Source organism: Eumetopias jubatus, unplaced genomic scaffold (assembly GCF_037043125.1).
Source record: "Eumetopias jubatus isolate StellerSeaLion01/CBP00866 unplaced genomic scaffold, mEumJub1_p1.0 scaffold_2, whole genome shotgun sequence".
Lineage (NCBI taxonomy): Eukaryota > Metazoa > Chordata > Mammalia > Carnivora > Otariidae > Eumetopias > Eumetopias jubatus.
The window spans coordinates 137,793,233-137,813,498 of NW_028274808.1; the positions used below are offsets into that span (position 1 = coordinate 137,793,233).

The 20,266-nt window shown below is 35.9% G+C and overlaps 1 protein-coding gene and 1 pseudogene across 2 annotated transcripts in view; one reads left to right on the plus strand and one right to left on the minus strand.

Moving 5' to 3' along the window:
- Positions 1-20,266, minus strand: part of CFAP299 (cilia and flagella associated protein 299) — a 560,242-nt gene that overhangs the window by 169,641 nt on the left and 370,335 nt on the right. The window lies entirely within an intron of this gene.
- On the plus strand, positions 16,049-16,369 carry LOC114224931 (small ribosomal subunit protein eS24 pseudogene; annotated as a pseudogene).

Genomic DNA, 20,266 nt, shown 5'->3' on the forward strand with positions numbered 1-20,266 from the left:
AGAGTCTTTTGCTGCTAGGAATTGCCATTTGACTAGGTTCTATAAAAATGGGATGTGAGAGGAAGCAACTTCTTTTAAATAGTTATTATCTTAAATACAAATGCCTATGACCTCATTTTCCTTCCCCTTGTCCACATTATTGCGAATTGTGGCAGGAGCCAGAGGAACCCTTAGACTACAAAATGGAAGACATGAATTTAGGATGGCTGAGCAACAACATGAATGAGCATGAGTCCCCAGCACCAGCAGGCCAACATATCAAACCTAGATCCTCATAGTGAGTCTGTTACTGAAGGGAGATTAAAAAGCCTATCTTGTACTCTATCACTTATTACTAGTTGAATAGACTTCTAACTAATAATATAAGCTGAAAAGATGCACAGTGATGTGCCAAACTAGTTTTCATTGGTTGAGAGCACAGAATAGATTTTATCTGATAGAACTGATTGGATAGGAGAAAAAAAAATAGTTATATTGACTGCACCATTCACTACTTTAATGAATGTTTATACATATAAGATATTTCTGTACCAAACACCTATATTTCTGAGCAAATGTGGATTTGTCTCTTCACTGGTGAGAGGTAAATAAATTTGGTCTGTGCCTAATACTTCGAAAAAGCATGTACCTCTATGCTGGCTTTAACATATTAGATTAAGAAACATGCTTCAAAATAAGGAGATGGTGGTATAGCATAATACTAAGGGAAGAAACTTTAGAGCAAAAGAGATCTAGATGTAGGTTATAGCTATGCCACTGTGGTAGGCAGAATTCTGAACGACCCACATGATCCCTATCCCCTTCTATGTATGCCTATCGTATTCCCCTTTCTTTGAAAATAGATAGAATCTGAGAATATAATAGGATACCATTTACCATTCCTATAACTAGATATTAATCAGTTGACTTTGAGTTAATCAAAAGTGAGAAAATCCAGGTGGACTTGACCTAATTAGCTGAGCCCTTAAAAAAAAAAATGACAGGACCATTTCTAAAGTTAGAAAGAGTGGAAGTGGGCGCCTGGGTGGCTCAGATGGTTAAGCGTCTGCCTTCGGCTCAGGTCATGATCCCAGGGTCCTGGGATCGAGTCCTGCATTGGGCTCCCTGCTTCTCCCTCTGCCTCTCTCTCTCTCTTCCATGAATGGATAAATAAAATCTTTAAAAAAAAAAAAAAGAGAAAGAGTGGAAGTGTGAGAGATCCTATGGTAAGGGGCCATGTGGCAAGGACCAGGAAGCAGACTCCAGGAGCTGACAGTGGTCCCCAACTGACAGATAGCAAGACAACTCCGATCTTAACTCTCACAACCAAAGGAAGTGAATTCTACAAACAACCTGAGGGACGTTGGAAGCAAAAATGTCCTCAGTTGAGCCTCCAAATGAAGAGGTACCTGGTTAACATCTTGATTTCAAAGAAATGTGTTTTTGAAAGAAAAGATAAAATGAACTTTAAGTAAGTCTACATGTATTTGTATACATTTATATTAGCAGATAAAAAGTGTGAAAGGGTACATACCTTTAGAGATGTTTGGGAGTGTAGAAATATTAATTAGTTTTTATATGTACCCTGTCTGTCTTAAAAAGAGGAAGAGAGATTCTTGTAATGGTAGAATGCTTAGCAAAACTGTGTCCAATGATGCGGAGAGCTCAGCTTTTCTTGGAGATATAGTTGAGATTTCCAAGTAAAACAGTGAAGATGCTGCTTGGGTTCTACTCACTGCTTACAGTAAAATGTCAGAGAATTCAGTCATACAAAGGCTATTTCAGAAGATTAGGAGTTGCCTCACACATCTCAACCAAACCAGAGGGCTTCTAAGAAGAAGAGCCAAAACAAAAGAAGGGGTTATCTCAAAAAGATCTTTGGGTATGCCTTTTGTGTAACAGAGTTAATGCCATGGAAATCCATGGAAGGCCCACAGAATCTTTGAAAAAATTCTATCAGCAGAAACATCTTAAGCTTGGCCTGAAAAGGAAGAGAAAGTACAAATGAAAGGACTTTTCAGACACCACCCTCCCCCATTCTACTGGCAAGAAGCAGGCTGATAAATTACTCACCTGCAAATGTGTGCTACTTTTCACAAAAAAGGAAGGATGACTCAGGGGGTAAAACCAAGAGCCCAGAGGGTAGAACCAAGAGCAACAGAAAATTATTCATAATCTTTACAAACTAATCAAGAAACCCATTTGCTGGATGGATTACAGAACTGCTTTGGACCAGCGACTCCTTTTTACCTCCCATTTCCATTTTTTGAACCAAAATGTTTATAGCTACTATCCTAAATGCCTGTCTCACCATTGCATATTGGGAATGTTGTGGGCAATTAACTTTTCTCTTTACTTTTATAGGTCCACAGATGGAGAAGAATTGTGCCCCAAGAGTTAGTTGTATTTATGGATTACGGTAGGGCTTCATCTGCATCTCATTAAGATGATTTAGATGATGGGACTTTTTTTTTTTTTTTTTAAGCTAAGGACATTTAGGTACAATTTTGGACTGCACCTGATGAAATTATGAAATTTATAATTAGGTGATGAGATTTTGGACTACAGCTAATGATGTATTGGGAAGAGTCTTTGGGGGACCTTGGAAGGGGAGTGAATGTATTTTGCGTTAGGAAAGGCAGAGCACGGAGGCAGAATTGTGAGAGGGCCTCCACGACTTCTGCCCCCTGGTGTACACACCCTGTATCACCTCCCTTCAAATGTGGGTGGAACCTGTGCATATGAATATGATGGGATAGTTACTCATTCTTAGCTTCAATTTTATGCCAAGTGGTGATGGGGTTGTCACTCAGTGATTGCCTTCCATCATAGAAGACTCCAGCCCGGGAGTCTGTAGAGGTATTTAGAAGTCAGAAAGATCAGCTCCCGCTAGCTTGGAAGAAAACATTCACACTGAACTTCCCATGGGAATCTGCTGGAAGGGGACTATGGGCAACCTCTAGGTGCTAAGAGTGGACCCCACCAAGAGCCAGCAAGAAGACAGGGACCTAGGTCACAGTCACAAGGAAATAAATCATTTCAACAACAAATGAGCTCAGAAGAGGTCCCCAACCCTCAGATAAGAACCACAGCCCTGGTTAGTATCTTGATGTCAGTTTGGCAAGACCCTGATCAGGGGACTGAGCTAACGTGTACTTGTACTTATGACCCAGAGGACCATGAGATAATAAATGGGCATTGTTTCAAGCCACTAAAATGATGGTAATTTGTTGTACAATAATATAAATCAAATATAGCCACTAACACTCTCAGTACAATTCTATAGCAGACTCACTAAGCCTGTTTCTGCACCAGTAAAATAGGATAGTAATGCCTATGTCATACCATTCTTATTAAGTGGAAGTAAAACATAAGGCACCTAGTAAATGCCTTAACAATATGTATGTATCGTTATTTCTAAGAAAAGTGTAAAAACCTTAAATGTTTCCTTCAATGGACTACATTGGCATTTATCAAAGTTTTAACCTAAAGTAATCTAATCTGCCCTGCTTACCCATCTACTCTCCACCTTTGAAAAGCGCTGATGCACCTCACAAATCAAATTCAAATATCTCTTCCCACCTAAAGCTTTATCTGAATCCTCTCACACAGCCTTAATCAGTCCATCCTCTGAGTGACCACAGTATATGCTATTTATAGTTTTTTAAGGCATACTTCATCCTACCCTGTATCTGGTTGTTTGCATGCCTGCATTCTCCTTAAATGGCAGGATGTTTTAAGTCAGTTTTATTCTTCTTGGTACCTATGTCTTGGATCCTTGACTCCAGAATCTTCCAAAATCTAACAAAGCGCCTGACACAGAGTAGAAACTTAACCAATACTTAATGAATTGCAATGAAACACCAGAAGGGAATTCCACATGATGTATTCCGTTAATGCCATACTTTCAATTTCCCACAATAAAAAAATGTTTTCCTGTATATTTTGTAATGGTTAAATATTGAACTTACTTAGGCAAATCAACATAGAGTAGGCATGGTGAACTAGAAATTTATTTTCATGCTTCAAATATGAATCTATCTTTAACACTGTACCAATTTTATACTAGTATTTATATAGTATGGAACACCCATATTAATAAAATTCAATTAAAAATCATGTTTTGTTCAGTATATAGAAGTATAGTATGTGCTTGATAGATTGGATTTTTTCATATTTCCACTGATTTTTTTTCTTGTTACTGTTGAACAGCCTCTTTGACTTTAGGGTAAGCCACTTATACTCAAACAGATACAAGTTACTATTAGCTGAAGACTTCTTACTTCTTACTTCTCAGTAACCACTTGAGAACATCTGTGGAACCCTCGGTGCTTTTTACAAGCTACGTTTCAGAATCTTAGGTGTCATTATTCAAGTTTGGCTACTGATGATTCATCCTTCCTAAAGGGAAGAAAATGGGTGCCAATAATGTTGATAGCACACTAGCCCTTACTTATTAAAATGCTCTCACTTGTAAAACTGAAAACACTAAATATATTTTTATATCCAAGGCAAACAAATGGTGTACAACCAGAAATACCCCATTTTATTAAAAAAATTACAGCATTGTTTTTTAAACATCAAAGCTAATATTAATTTCTTTGACAAAGATGTATATAGGGCAATTAAAAGAAAATGATAATTAACTAGTGAAACAAACAAAAAACCCAGTCTCTTTTGATAAAGAATTGTGTTTGATAAATAGTAAATGGAAATATTAAGTTCTTCAAAATAATGAAAGTTAATCTGATAGTAGAGCAGAAGTCAAGTGATGAAAAGTTGTAAGAAAGATACAACTGAATATTGAAAATAACACTAACCCAGTTATCGCCCTTATTACATTATTCAGGGTTTATGGAAATGCAATATGACTCATATTTGCTGAAAACTAAAATTTATTCTTTTAAACACACATACACACAATTTTAACAAACTGATTCTCCACTTAAGAGTCTTAAATCAGGGAGTTAAATAAGAATGAAACAATGGCGTCAGGGTAAAAACAAAACAATAAAGCGATGGCTTCACAGCAATTTAAAAGTAAAATTTGATGAGATCTAGCCAAATTTCAGTTGCTTAGACTTCAAACACAAAACGTCATTTCTAGCATGAAATAATATTCCTGCCCAGGCTGTGTGTGTGGGGGGCGGGGGGGCGGGTAATATGTCTGAAGGCTACATAGAAATGTTAAAGTAGCATATGAGCTACAAAGACCCCACAATTGTTACAAAACTAAGCTTTGGTCATTGCCAATGATTTCTTACTGTAACTATGTAGAGAGGATAAAATTCAATTATCTTAAGCATGTTAAAATGAGCAAGTCATTTCCTGTATATATTCTCCATCTGTTTAAGAAGAATCTTAAACAATTTAGCTGAGTCTAGAATTCTAGTGGAACATTTATTACCCTAATGGAAGTTGAACCTATTTTCTCGTTGTCTTTTGATCTCAATTGTTGTTGACATTTTAGACTATTGCAGACATTTTAACATCTTGCCTAATTGTTTTTCCTTCGCAGGCTGCCTGAGGTTTTTCTATAGTTGTTTTGAAGAGTTTCTCGTGGTCTCAGTGTTACACCTTTTCACTAAGTTGTGTCCAGGTGATGGCTAATTTTTATTTATCCTGCTGTTAACTCACTGTGCTTCTCAAGTCTTATGATTCTCGCCTTTCATCTATTCAAAAAACTTTCCAGCTATTGTTTTTCCAGTATTGCCTCACTGCCATTCTGTTTTGTCCTTCTGAAACTTAGAGTTGACGTGTTGCACCATCTCATTACACTGTCTGTGTGTCATAATCTCCTTCATAATTTTCAAGTTTTATATCTCTCTACTGCATTTGGGGTGATTTTTCCAATTCTATATTCCAAATTATTAATTTTCTCTTTGGTTTCTTTAATTTGTCCACTGAGATTTTTTTCTCCTTTAATTATAATGTTTTTATTTCATTTTAGAAGTTCACATTTGTTCTTTTACAATCTAAAGTTAGTATTTCATAGCATCTTGTTTTTAAAAACTAATCATTTTATTTTTAAATCTATTCATTTAAAAATACTGATTTAAAATTTTCCATCAATTATCTTGAAAGTTCTTGAAACTAATGCCCTGGTATATTTATGTCTACCAATTAATCCACAGTGAATTTTTCTGATTTGTTTTGTAAATTTTTATTGTGAATTCATCTTTAGTAGCTAACACTATTTCTTTTTTTTTTTTTTTTTTTTGCTTGGGGAATCATTTCCAGTTTGGGTGGTGTTATTACCCTTGAGAGAGGCTTAGCACTCCTTTTTATGGCAGTGAAGTGCGGTGCTAGCTCTGAATAGAGATTTCATAATTTTTCAGCATGAGGCTTCCTGAACAAAGAAAGAGCAAATTTGGACCTCAGCATAGGCATGGCCACATATCCAGCACTTAGTTTTGTCAGATGGTTTTTTTCTTGCCCTTCTACCCAGAATCTTGAGAAAGACAGGCAGCCTTCCTGTGTCATGGGGCAGATTATCTCTAGGTCACTCTTTCACCAGATTATCTCTAGGTCACTCTTTCACAAGTCACGGATTGAGTTCTCCAGAAAAAAATACTGAAAAAAAGTTTAGAGTTCAAGCTATTTGTTAGAAAGTGTTCTTGAGGTGAACCCCTGTGGAAGGGAAAGGAAGGAAATACAAATGGATGGTGTGATGCAGTTGTATTAAATGCCTTTGCTCACCCTCTGTGTGGCTTTGGAGTTGGGATGGCCCTCTCTAGTTGTTTCCCACTGAGGAAACAGGGTCAGATATTTGTACTCCTGTCAGCCGTTGGAAGTTGGTCACCCTGAGAAAGGGGTGTGGCTTTAATGAGACATTTGTACTCCTGTCGGCCACTGGAAGTTGGTCACTCTGAGAAAGGGGTATGGCTTTAATGAGAAAGCTCTCTTTAGCTGAAATAATTTCCAAAGGGGGCTGGCAACAAGGGACCGTTTGCCAGTCATCCCTCACAACTGGAATAATAAGTCCTTTATTCCTGAAAGGGAATCCAGCAGCATATTATTCACCACAGTGGACTTCAAGGGCCCCAACTCTGTTCCTGCTCAGGTGGGCTCCAAACTCCACTTCCTGTTCCCATATGAGCATTAAACTTATGCTCTAGCTTACTGACATCAAAATTAACAAACTCCATTCCTACCACACTCCCTCCCCGCTACACCAGGACCAGGTGCATTAGCTTCTAGTTCCTGTTTATAATTACTGGAGTCATCCAAACCCAGACATTGTTGGAAGTCCAATTACCCTTGGGACAACCCAACTGTCCCAGGCAAAATGGGAAGACTATTATTTATTTCAAACATCTTTCTTCCTTGTGATTTTATTGAGGAGATCAGCTTTTTGGTTTTTACATTCTCCCTACACCCAGAGTTTATATATATATACATCGCCCTCCACGCACACACACACAGCCTGGACAGGAATATTATTTCATGCTAGAAATGACGTTTTGTGTTTGAAGTCTCAGCAACTGAAATTTGGCTAGATCTCATCAAATTTTACTTTTAAATTGCTGTGAAGCCATTGCTTTATTGTTTTGTTTATTTTTACCCTGACGCCGTTGTTTCATTCTTATTTAACTCTCTGATTTAAGACTCTAAGTGGAGAATCAGTTTGTTAAAATTGTGTGTATGTGTGTTTAAAAGAATAAATTTTAGTTTTAAGCAAATATGAGTCATGTTGCATTTCCATAAACCCTGAATAATGTAATAAGGGCGATAACTGGGTTAGTGTTATTTTCAATATTCAGTTGTATCTTTCTTACAACTTTTCATCACTTGACTTCTGCTCTACTATCAGATTAACTTTCATTATTTTGAAGAACTTAATATTTCCATTTACTATTTATCAAACACAATTCTCCTTTATCAAAAGAGACTCTGGAACAAACTGAGGGTTTGGGGGGATGGGTTAGCCTAGTGATGGGTATTAAAGAGGGCACATATTGAATGGAGCACTGGGTGTTATATGCAAACAATGAATCATGGAACACTACATCAAAAACAAATGATGTAATGTATGGTGATTTACATAATAAAATAAAATTTAAAAAAGAGACACTGGGTTTTTTGTTTGTTTCACTAGTAAATTATCATTTTCTTTTAGTTGCCCTATATACATCTTTGTCAAAGAAATATATATAAATTCCGGGTGTAGGAAGAATATTAAATATTATTATATAAATATATACATATAAAATTTTTCGTGTTACTTTAGTTCATCAACTTGCAGGAAAGGAAATGTATGTTTTCAATTTTTAAGACTTAACTTGAATTTATCAGCGTTGTATCAAATGTAATACATGTGTATTAATATATAGATGCAAATTAATATCCAGGGCTATTTATGAAATAAGTATTTATCCATTGACTTAAGATGATACTTTCATCATATTTGAATCCCCGATGCATATAAATTTGTACAAATTCAAACACTGAAACTGGTTCCTGTGTTTTCTAGTCACCTCCATTAATCTTCTTATCTATTTCTGTACCAGTGTCACATTGATTTGATATTTGTAGATTCATAATTCATTTTACTATACAAGATCCTATGCTCTGCTAACATAGGCTCCAACTATTACTTAAAACAAACATTGAGGGGCGTTTGGGTGGCTCAGTCGGTTAGGCCTCTGACTCTGGATGTTAGCTCAGGTCATGATCTCAAGTCGTGAGAAAGAGCCCCAAGTCAGCTCTGCTCAGCACGAAGGAGTCTGCTTTTCTCCCTCTCCCTCTCCCCACATCCCACGCATGCACATGCTCTGTTGCTCACATAAATAAATCTTTAAGAAACAAACAAACATTGAAATCACCTTTAAAACTGTGTAAAACTCCTGCTGGCAATTTGATTGAAACTTTACTACATAATTTAGACCTACATATTTTTGTTATTTGTCTAATTTGTCTAATTATTTTATATTTATTGTTGAATTTTTTCCCTGTTGATTATTGTAGATATGGAGGAAAACTTTCATTTTTTTTGGTATACATTGTGCAGTTACCTACTTTATTAAACATACCTTTTGGATTTTACAGGTTGGGTATTTGAATCTAAGGTGAAATACTCTCTTTTTTCCTCCCTCCATACAAATATGTCAATTTTTGAGTTCTGAATAGTGCAGCATATCATTGTACTTAGAGATTAACCATGCTGATAACAACCACAAGAAGAAATGCATGATTGTGGTTAGCAGTCTAATTCTGAGCAAAATTCTACTGTAGTTTGGTTTACAGGAGAGTCCTCCTGTATTTTCCCTTGTATAAAAACAAAGACCACAATAGTGACCACCCAGAAGGAAAGGACTTGCTGCTAGAAAGATATGGAGAGAGAGAAAAACATGCTTAAACACATGTTCTTGTTTATATTCTCTTAGACAAATTTAAATTGAGATTTTAAAATAAAATGCAGTTTCTATCTGACTTACATATTTCTAAAACATCTGTTGTGAGATAATAATACCAATTAAACACACTCTTAACTAGCATCAGAGGAACTTTTAAAGTGACAATCCTCAGATAAATGAATTACTATTGAAATGAGTATGGGAGCGGGAAAAAAATTAAATACATGTAACACAATTTACCAAAGAAACAGTAATCTGTCCATCACAAGTTACCCATTTCTTTTGAGAATTCAGCATTCTAGTTACCCTGAACTTTTTCCAGTTCTCCCAAGACACCACCATCTCTCTTGGTTCTGGGGCTTTTCGTGCTACTTTCCTTCCTCTACTTCTCTCCCCATCCAGACCTGAGCCCCTCCAGCAGGTATCCATTTTGATGTCTCCCTGCCTAGGAAGGCTTCACTGGTGAACTCTTTTAAAGGACCTCAACTGGGGCACCCGGGTGGCTCAGTCAGTTAAGCCTCTCTGCCTTTGGCTCAGGTCGTTTTCAGAGTCCCAGGACGGAGCCCCGCGGAGGGCTCTCTGCTCAGTGCGGAGTCTGCTTTTCCCTCTCCCCTGACTTGTGCTCTCTCTCTCTCTCTCTCTCTCTCAAATAAATAAATAAAATCTTAAAAAAAAATAATAAAGAACTCAACTCTCCCCTCCCATTTTTTACCTGTACTTCTTCTTACAATTTATTCTAATTGCTTCTTGTATTTTTGTCCCTGAAAAAAATTGAATTTTGAGGAGGGGGGGTGTTCTTTTTTATAATTTTATCTTCAATAATTAACAAGGAACCTGGCAAGTAGTAAGTTCCTATTAAATAACTAAATGAATGAATATGTAAATGATTTTTAAAATAGCAGTGGTTGTGTATTATGTCAACCTGGCCAGGCTGAAAACCATTTCTCAGAATCCCTTTCCAGTATAGTTCCTGGTTCAAGTTAGGCAAAAGAGAAATCTGCAGGTTTGGAGATTGGAAATTAAACAGTGGCCATTTGCACTTTGAATGCCACTGTGGCTGGATGTGGTGGAAGTAGGTGCGAAGGGGGTGGTGGGTCCGTTTGTCCTTGCTCTTCCCTTGCTCTCCAGCTCTCCTTCCTTCAAGACTCCTGGTTATTCCTTGGCTTCTTCCACAATTGCGTCAGGTCTCACAATGAGTCCATTATTCCATAATTCCCACACTAGTTCTGCTTTTCTGATAAAACTCAGATACAAAGAGTAATAGCCACTATTTCTCTCAGATTTCATGCTTTGTTAAAAATGCTAAAGATAAAAAATTAAGGTTATTGATTTCCTGTGAGATTTTCATTGCAGAAAAAAAAAACTGAACCAATTTGGAAATTAAAAAGAAAACAGTCTATCCTTACAAAGAATTTATGAAATCCATAAAATTGACTAAATCAGGGTAAGCTAAATAAAGATTTTTCTCTGGCCTCGGACACATTTCTTAGACTTGTGAAGACGCTGTCTGCAGCTGTGTGCAAACTTACCCATAACATATTCTCAAATACTAAAATATAAATATGAAATATAGAAATATAAATATGAAATCTAGAGATAGATATATTTATATATGTTGTATATAAAGCTTAAGGAGCCTAGGCTCACATTGAGGTGAACAAAGTTATAGAAAATAAGGAATAAAATATGGAGTAAGTCATGGAATTAATTAGGTTACTAAATAAATTCAGTGCAAAAGTTATGTAAATCATTGTTATTTCTGTTTTTGTTAAATCCCTGTAACACTGACTTCAAATAATTCCAGTTTGTGATGTTTACAGGAAAATCTGTCTCGAACAAGAACAACAATAAAACAATTCCATAAAGAAATGAAATAATGGTCTCAAAATTGCACTGGATATATAATAGTCGATACTAGCAAGTTGATCTTTTTTCTCCCTATTTCTTAACATCGATGAGAATAGTGGTTGAAAGGAGAAAAATAAAATGGAACAACATAAAACAAAAACAGCTTTGCTCATTTTTTTCCCCTTTGTGTCATTTAAGCACAACCAAAACATAACTGCCCTGTGCTCAAAAGTTTTTAAGGAATACAGAATAAAGTTCTAACTATAAAGATGGCATTCAAGGTTTTCTCTTTAATCAGATTGCAAACTATCACTTTATTTATTTTTTTAAAGATTTTATTTATTTATTTGACAAAGAGAGGGAAAACACAGCAGGGGGAGCATCAGAGGCAGAGGGAGAAGCAGGCTCCCCACTGAGCAGGGACCCCCCCCCCCAACGGGGGGCTCAATCCCAGAACCCTGGGATTATGACCTGAGCAGAAGGCAGATGCTTAACCAACTGAGCCACCCTGGCGCCCTGCAAATTATTACTTTAAATATTTTCTCTCATAACCTTACCTAACACATATTTTGCCATGTAGGTATTGTCTACATTCGACATCAACTGTTGGACTATGATTACCTTCAGAACTAGGTCTATGCATTCACCCACTTTGTATCCTCTTCAAAGTCTAACACTGTACCTGGCACATAAAAGGCATTTGAAAAGGGTTATTGAATTAAAGCGATTTGAACTGGGGGGGAAAAAAAAGCCCAGAAAGTTTTAGGCATGGATATGACACAAATCAAATTTTATGTCTTTTTGCAGTCATGACTCTTACTTTTTTTAATATAAATATATTTTTCAAAATAATTTCAGTGAGCTTCACTATTTCTTTTCCTGAGTTAATTTTAAGAATAAGAACCCAGGACGGTACAAAAAAACATCAATAATGGTTTCCTACTGTTTTAATATTTAGAACATTGTAAGAATTCCTTTTGGCCAATACAATTTACCCTGATTTTACCCATATTTGAGAAAGTTTACCTCTGCTTTCTGGTCATCTTTGACATAAAATTCTCTCTGTTTTGCTAGCCTTAGAAAATATATCATGTTTACATGACCAACATGCATTTTTTGGCAATCAAATTAAAACACTTTGGGAAGGGCAAATGGTGTTCTATCTGTATTAATCATTTAGACCCACAAACTACTGTTATTTAGACATTCTTTATTATCCTTCTGTCATTTAGACATCCCACATTATTATGTTTGTTTATATTATGAATATGCTATGAAACATGTGCATGAGGAAACATCAGTTTACTGTAACTGAGTTTAGGAAAATAAGAAACTGATTCTGTGAAAAAGTTAGAACTAATGTTTAACAGTGAAATAATGTCCACATTAACCTACTAATATGTAATACTAGAATAGCAAACCAAATAAAAGGAATCAGCTCTGGTCAGAGACTATAGAACCTTTTGGGATAGAAGCATTGTCTTGACATTAGAAAGACTATAAAGGAATATACATTTGGTATAAGTAAGTGAGCTATCAGTAAATGCTTTGAAAAAGTCAATATAAGTTAAAAGAAATTTTCTACTGAAATATTGGTGAAATATTGGTATCCTCATTGGTGACAGATCCAATTGTAGTCATGAGAAAAATAATTTTAAAATTATTTTTTACTGAATTTTGCACGTTTAACAACACTTTGGGTAATAAGGTATTTTAAAAACTGAACTTTTGGTAAATATCTTGTATTTCATTACTAATTATAATTTTGCCTTAAAAAAATTACTTCCAATGCCTCTTAAGTGAGATAATGAAGAAAGATTATAAAAAATGACTTACTGGAACACAGGAACCACCAAACATTGATAGGTTGTGAGAATAGAAAAATAGTATTGATTTCTGTGCGTGGTTTGAGTAATCATTCTCATTATCTTTTTGTAAGATTTTAAAATTTTATTTATTTATTTTAGAGGGAGAGAGAGAAGGGGGTGGGGCAGAGGGCGAGCAAGACTCTGTGCTGAGCACGGAGCCTGATGTGGGGCTCGATCTCACGACCCTGAGATCATGACCTGAGCCAAAACCAGGAGTCAGATGCTTAACCAACTGAGCCACCCAGGTGTCCCAATCATTTTCATTATTTTAAAACTGTCCTTCACATGAAATGATTAAATGATTAAAACCCCAACTGTGTGTGTGTCTTGGGGAGGTGTTAGTATTAGTTGCATATAACCACAAATGTCAAATGCATTATTTTGTAAATATCCAATATATTTTAGGAAGCCATGAATTCTACGATAATGATGACAATATCCACCCCTCTACATCATCTACTGTTTAGCACACTTCTCTCTCTTTGAAATATTCCAGATCCTGATCAATCTAGACACTTCATATACAGCAGAAGTCAGCAAACCTTTCCTGTAAATTGGTAGATAATAAATATTTTAGGCTTTGTGGGCCATACAGTTCTCCAGCAACTACTCAACTCTGCCATTGTAGCAGAAAGCAGTCATGAATAATTCCAAAAATAAATGAGTGTAGCTGTTTAATAAAACTTCCTTTATGGCCACTGAAATCTAAATGTCATATTATTTTCATGTGTCATGAATATTATTATTCTTTTGATTTTAAAAAAATCATTCAACAATGATGGGTATGTGTTGTGGTGAGCACTATGAATTGTGTAAGACTGATGAATCACAGACCTGTACTCCTGAAACAAATAATACATTATATGTTAATAATATCAATTAATTAATTAATTTAACCTAATTTAAAAAAAATCATTCAGCAAATGTAAAAACCATTCCTGGCTCCTGAGTATACAAAAACGAGTAGTAGGCTGGATTTGGTCTATTGGACATAGCTTGCCGACTCCTGATATAGATAGGGTTTAGAGACGCCCCTGTCAACTGATTCCAGTTGCTGGATAACAATCTTGAGTTTACTGATGGTTGTCAGGCATAGAAAAATAATCAGCTTAAACATATTTTTATACTTAGAGAATAAACCATAATGAGCTTGTATAAAGATAAGTAGATGCAGTGACACTGTGCAAAGGCAACCAGACAAATATCTGAACTACACCTCCTTCACAGAGAAAAGAAAAAAAAATGGAAAAACGTGGGGCACAGAAAATAAAAATAAATAAATAAAATTAGCAAAGTCACACAGATGAATCTATCATGCTATCTGATTTTCTGTTGGAGAAGTACTATAATTTATTCAAGATAATGGTATTATTTTTTGTATTACAACTACCCAAACTACAAAGCAGAGGCATACTTGTTCCCCTTGAAAACCTAAAACTTTGGTGCACAACAGGGGTATAAGAGAGGACATGTGTTTTTCCCTTCACTCCACAAACTTGGCTAATTGATATTTTCTTGAAGAGTGGAGAGAACAGAGTCCACACAATATAGTTCTTAGATATGTCTACTGAGTGAAACTATGGGCAGGATGGTAGAACTGTCCTAAAACGGAGACTAGTCCTTTATTACCAAAAGCACCAAAGGAAAGAGAAAGACCCCTCTGAGCCCGTCTTTTTAATTTACTCTTGTTAAAGTACAAAAATACTTGCTAGTAAAATGAATGAAGCAGATGTTTCTGCTAGCCACAGTGTTCTAATGAAAACCCAACTGCTTCTTGCACAAGAATTACAGCTTAGGAAGGGAGCCTTCAAGTTTCTTAAGCAATGACAAAGACCTATCGAGGATTTACCATTAATTAGATTATGTTGGATTTACACTTTCCACTCAGTTTGACTTCTACTTTTATTATCCACTTATCACCCTGAAGAGTAAAGGATGAATTTAATAATTGAATGGTAGTCTTGTAGACATTCTTCTAAGTATTTGTTCTACATGATTTATGGTCCTTTAATTTCATTCCTAAAATACTTTGTCATAATATATAACTGAGAAAATAACAAAGAATGACTTCAAAATCCATCAAATGAAGTGGAAAGAAGTACTAAATTTTAATGTCTTACAGCAGCTTAACATTTCTCACCCATGAATTTTGTTTGGTTGTTTCTTTCCTTTTGTTACAGCTGACTCCAAAGTAGCCTTTTTTGCATTTAACCTAATGCCAGTGGCTATACTTATCTCTCTTAAAAAGCAGGCTAAATAACATCATATCTTTCTATAAAGCAATCAGACAAAAACTGTAGGGAAATAACATGACTGCCCATTTATATAGCTCTCCCCTCTTTGGACTATTATAGATTCTACTCTATCTCATTTGATTATTACTGACCTAGAAAAATCTCAGAATGCCCTGATCTCTAGGACTAAGATTCTTGTTGCCTCTTGATGATTAAGGACTTAAAATTAAGCAGTATGGTTCCACAGAAAGTAGAAAGAAGGAAAGAGAATTGTTGCTACCCTTCCAACAACATCTTCAACATTCTGCAAACATGTAACTTTTCTTGACCTCAGGAGAGAGTTGAAGTCAGGGAGGAACTAACTAACATGAAATATAAGGCAGGTGGGCTCGACCAAAGACAGAATGCAACCACTTGCTTACCTGGAGTAGATACCAAAGAATGTCTGGAAGACGAACTCAGTTGAAAGTCTTAACAAATTCCTATAGGTTGACTGGGGTATAGCAAGAGAATATAGAATGGTTGGGAACCGCAGACACAAGGGAAATTTATACCAGCTCTCAGGCTCTTCTCTCAAAAACAAAACAAAACGAAACAACAACAAAAAAAACCAATGAGAGTCATGAGAGAGCCTCTTATAAGGTACAGGCCTATTTATGTCTAAGAGTAACCACTTTTAGAAAAGGCACAGACCCTGCCCAGATCCTTCCCCTCATTTATTCATGGGGAGAAAATGTCCTAAAAGGGTAGCTTGGCCGCCATCATGAACGACACAGTAACTATCCGGACGAGAAAGTTCATGAGTAACCGACTACTTCAGCGGAAACAGAGGGTCACTGATGTTCTTCACCCTGGAAAGGCAACAGAACGTAAGACAGAAATTCGGGAAAAACTAGCCAAAATGTACAAGACCACACCAGATGTCATATTTGTGTTTGGATTCAGAACCCATTTTGGTGGTGGCAAGACAACCAGCTTTGGCATGATTTATGATTCCTTGGATTATGCAAAGAAAAATGAACCCAAACACAGACTTGCAAGACATGGCCTGTATGAAAAGAAAAAGACATCAAGAAAACAGTGAAAGGAATGCAAGAACAGAATGAAGAAAGTCAGGGGGACTGCAAAAGCCAACGCTGGTGCTGGCAAAAAGTGAGCTGGAGATTGGACAACAGAAGGAGTAAAGATGCTGCAGTGGCTTTATCTGTGGTGGTTGTGCAGATTTTTCATGAGAGGATCAATAAACTAAAAATGTTAATAAAAAAAAGGGTAGGGGTGGCAACAAACATTATCACCTATAGGCACCTTGTGAAAACTCTTTGCAATAGGTGAAGGGAACTAAAACACACACACACACACACACACACACACACACACACACACACTTCTTTGGGGAGAAAGAAGAGTACATGCAGGGCACAGTCTTAAATCTGGGGTTGGAACAGGTTCAATACCCACTGACAAAATGTTTGCCTAAGACTACGTCTTAATCAGTACAACAAAGAATGCCCCTGACCCCCACCCACAGTAGGATGGAAGGCATTGAGAAACAGTATTCTTACTACTTTTGAGAGAGGGACAAAGCTTATGGGAAGACACTCTAAGGAACAGTGCAAAGGGAAGACCTAAAGCTGAAGGTAGAGCAGCCTAAAATACATACATTAGAACAGGAAAAAAAAAAAAGGAAAATCAACAGTCCTAAGCATTCATCTCAGAGATACAGAAAAACAACAGAAAAATATATGAAAAAAAATATAATGTAGAGAATGTTAAAGATAAAAGCAATAGAGAAGAACCTTGGAAACAAGTTTGAATCTTTAATAATCACAAAAAATATCCTCTGGTGATACTGATCAAAAAAAAAGGAAGAAAGAATAAAAGCATAAAAAACCCCAATACCAAGAAGGAAAAAGGAACATTACTTCAGATCATAAAGCCTTTAAAACAATCATATGCCAGGGCGCCTGGGTGGCTCAGTTGTTAAGCATCTCCCTTCGGCTCAGGTCATGATCCCAGGGTCCTGGGATCGAGCCCCGCATCGGGCTCCCTGCTCTGCGGGAAGCCTGCTTCTCCCTCTCCCACTCCCCTGCTTGTGTTCTCTCTCACTGTCTCTCTCTCTGTGTCAAATAATAAATAAAATCTTTAAAAAAAATTAAAAATAGAAATACTATGCAGTTCAGTAATTTCACTTTTGGGTATTTATTTGAAGAAAATAAAAAGACTAATTTGAAAAGATATGTGCACCCCTATGATCACTGCAGCATTATTTATAATAGCCAAAATATGGAAGCTACCTAAGTGTCCACTGATAGATGAATGGATTAAGAAGATGTGGTACAAACACACAAACACACACACACACACACACACACACACACACACACACTGGAAATATTACTTAGTCATAAAAAAGAATCGGAGGGGGAGACGAACCATGAGAGACGATGGACTCTGAAAAACAAACTGAGGGTTCTAGAGGGGAGGGGGGTGGGGGGATGGGTTAGCCTGATGATGGGTATTAAAGAGGGCACGTTCTGCGTGGAGCACTGGGTGTTATACGCGAACAATGAATCATGGAACACTACATCAAAAACTAATGATGTAATGTATGGTGATTAACATAACATAATAATAAAAAATAAAATAAAAAATAAAAAAAGAATTTGAAATCTTGCCATTTGTAGCAACATGGATGGACCTAGAGGTTATTATGCCAAGTGAAATAAGTCAGAGAAAGAAAATTCCATATGATTTCACTTATATGTGGAACCTAAGAAAACAAAACAAATGAACAAACTAACAAAAGCCAGAAACAGACTCACAAATACCGAGAATAAGCTTGTGGTTGCCAGAGGGGAGGGGGGTGGGGGGAGATGGGTAAAGAAAAAAACCCAAAACTTTTGTACAACAAAACTCTGCCTCAATTTCATCAATAAATTTTACCAATTCATTTAAGGGAGAAATAATGACAGTCTTGGAAGAACTCATTCAGAAAATGGAGGAGAAAATACATCTAAATTTGTTTTATAGCGCTAAGATAAACTTGATGTCCAAATCTGAAGAGAGTATCACAGGAAGAGAAAATTAGAGGCTGATTTCATTGACAAATATAGCTGCAAATATTTCTGTTAAAAAAACTGACAAACCAAATCTAGTCATATATAAAAGAATAATATGTAATTACCAGGTTAGGTTTATTAATATTAGAAAATCAATTGATGTAATTCAACACATTAAACAGAATAAAGGGGGGGATCAAATTCTTGTCTCAAGTAACATCCAGAACAAAGCATATCTACATTTGTGATAAAAAGCAAAACAAAACAAACAATTCAGTAAAATTAAGTTTGGAAGGGAATATATACTTTTCTTTTTTTGGGAATCAGGTCAATTTTATTGATTTGAGCCCCTAGAAACATCTGTGCTTAGAAGGAAATATTCTTAATCTGATAAAGAAGATCAACAACAAAAAAAATCTAAGCATATCTCATACTTAGTGGTAAATCTTTCCCTCTGATATTAGGAACAAGATATGGATGTCCACCATTAATACTCTATTCAAACTGTAGTGGAGAGCCTTATCAATAAAATAAATTAAAAAAAAGGAAAAAGAAGGCTACATCTATGAGTCTTAGAAGAAAAAAATATAGTTTATTTGTACATAAGATGATTGTGTATAAAGAGAATGCAAAGGAAAAATTTTTTAGAGTAAATAAGTGAGTTTAACCATTTGGTTTGATTATCAATATTTAAAAACATCAATTCAGATTTCTATTTATCAGCTACAGAGTTCAAAAAATGACACTTTCAAGTTACCATTTATAATAAATAACACCATCAAACACTTAGAAATAAATCTAGTTAACACTTTAAAACATTATCTTGAGAAACTAAATAAATCCTAAATAAATGGAAGGAAATATCATATTTATGAATTGAAAGGGCCACTTTTTATATGCCCCCAATTTTCTCCAAACTGTTCTATAGAGTCAATAAAATTCCAAATTCCATCAGATTTTTTTTGGTGTGAAAACTGACAAAGTGATTGTAAAATGGCTATGGATATGCAAATGCTAAACAGCCAAGACAACTTCGAAGAACAAGATTGGGGAATTTACTTTTCTTAATATCAGGACTTACTATAAGCCTAAATTAATTCAGACAGGTGTGTTTGTGCAAGGACAGACAAACAGATCAATGAAATAGGAAAGGAGAGAAACAGATCTATAATATACAATCATCTCATTTACAAGGAAGATGCCTCAAGTGCAGAGGGAAAGTGCAGTTGTTTTAACAAATGGTCCCAAATTCAAGCGACATCTATTAAGGGGAAAAAATAAAACCTAACCTCCCTCATATTATATACAAAAATCCATTCTAGGTGGTTGGTAAACATAAAGATGAAAGGTAAAACAAGATAACATAGGAGAATATTTTCATGTCATTAGGACAGGGAAACATTGCTTAAACATGGCAGGAAAAGGTCCCTAACCATAAGAAAGAGATTGATAAATTGGACTACAATCACACTGGAAGTTTTTGTGCATCAAACACACCATTAAAAGACTGAAAACACAAGCCATGCAGTAGAGATGAGAGTTTTCTTAAAGCTCTAATGGATTACCACAAACCTAGTGAATTAAAGCAACAGAAAGATATTCTTTCACAGTTCTGGATGATTAGAGTCTGAAATCAGTATCATGGGGCCAAAATCAAAGTGTTAGCAGGCCTTAAGGGAGAATCTTTTCCTTGCCTCTTCCAGCTTCCAATGGCTACATCAGTCGAGGCTCTAAGTCCTTGTTGCCTTATCTTTTGTGCCTGGGCCAAGTCTCCCTCTGCCTCCCTCTTAAAATGTGCATGTGACTGCATTTACAGCCCACCAAAATAAACCAAGATAATCTCTCCATCTCAAAATTCTTAATTTTATCACATCCAAAAATTTTTATCATATTAGGTGACATATATAGATTCCAGGGATTAA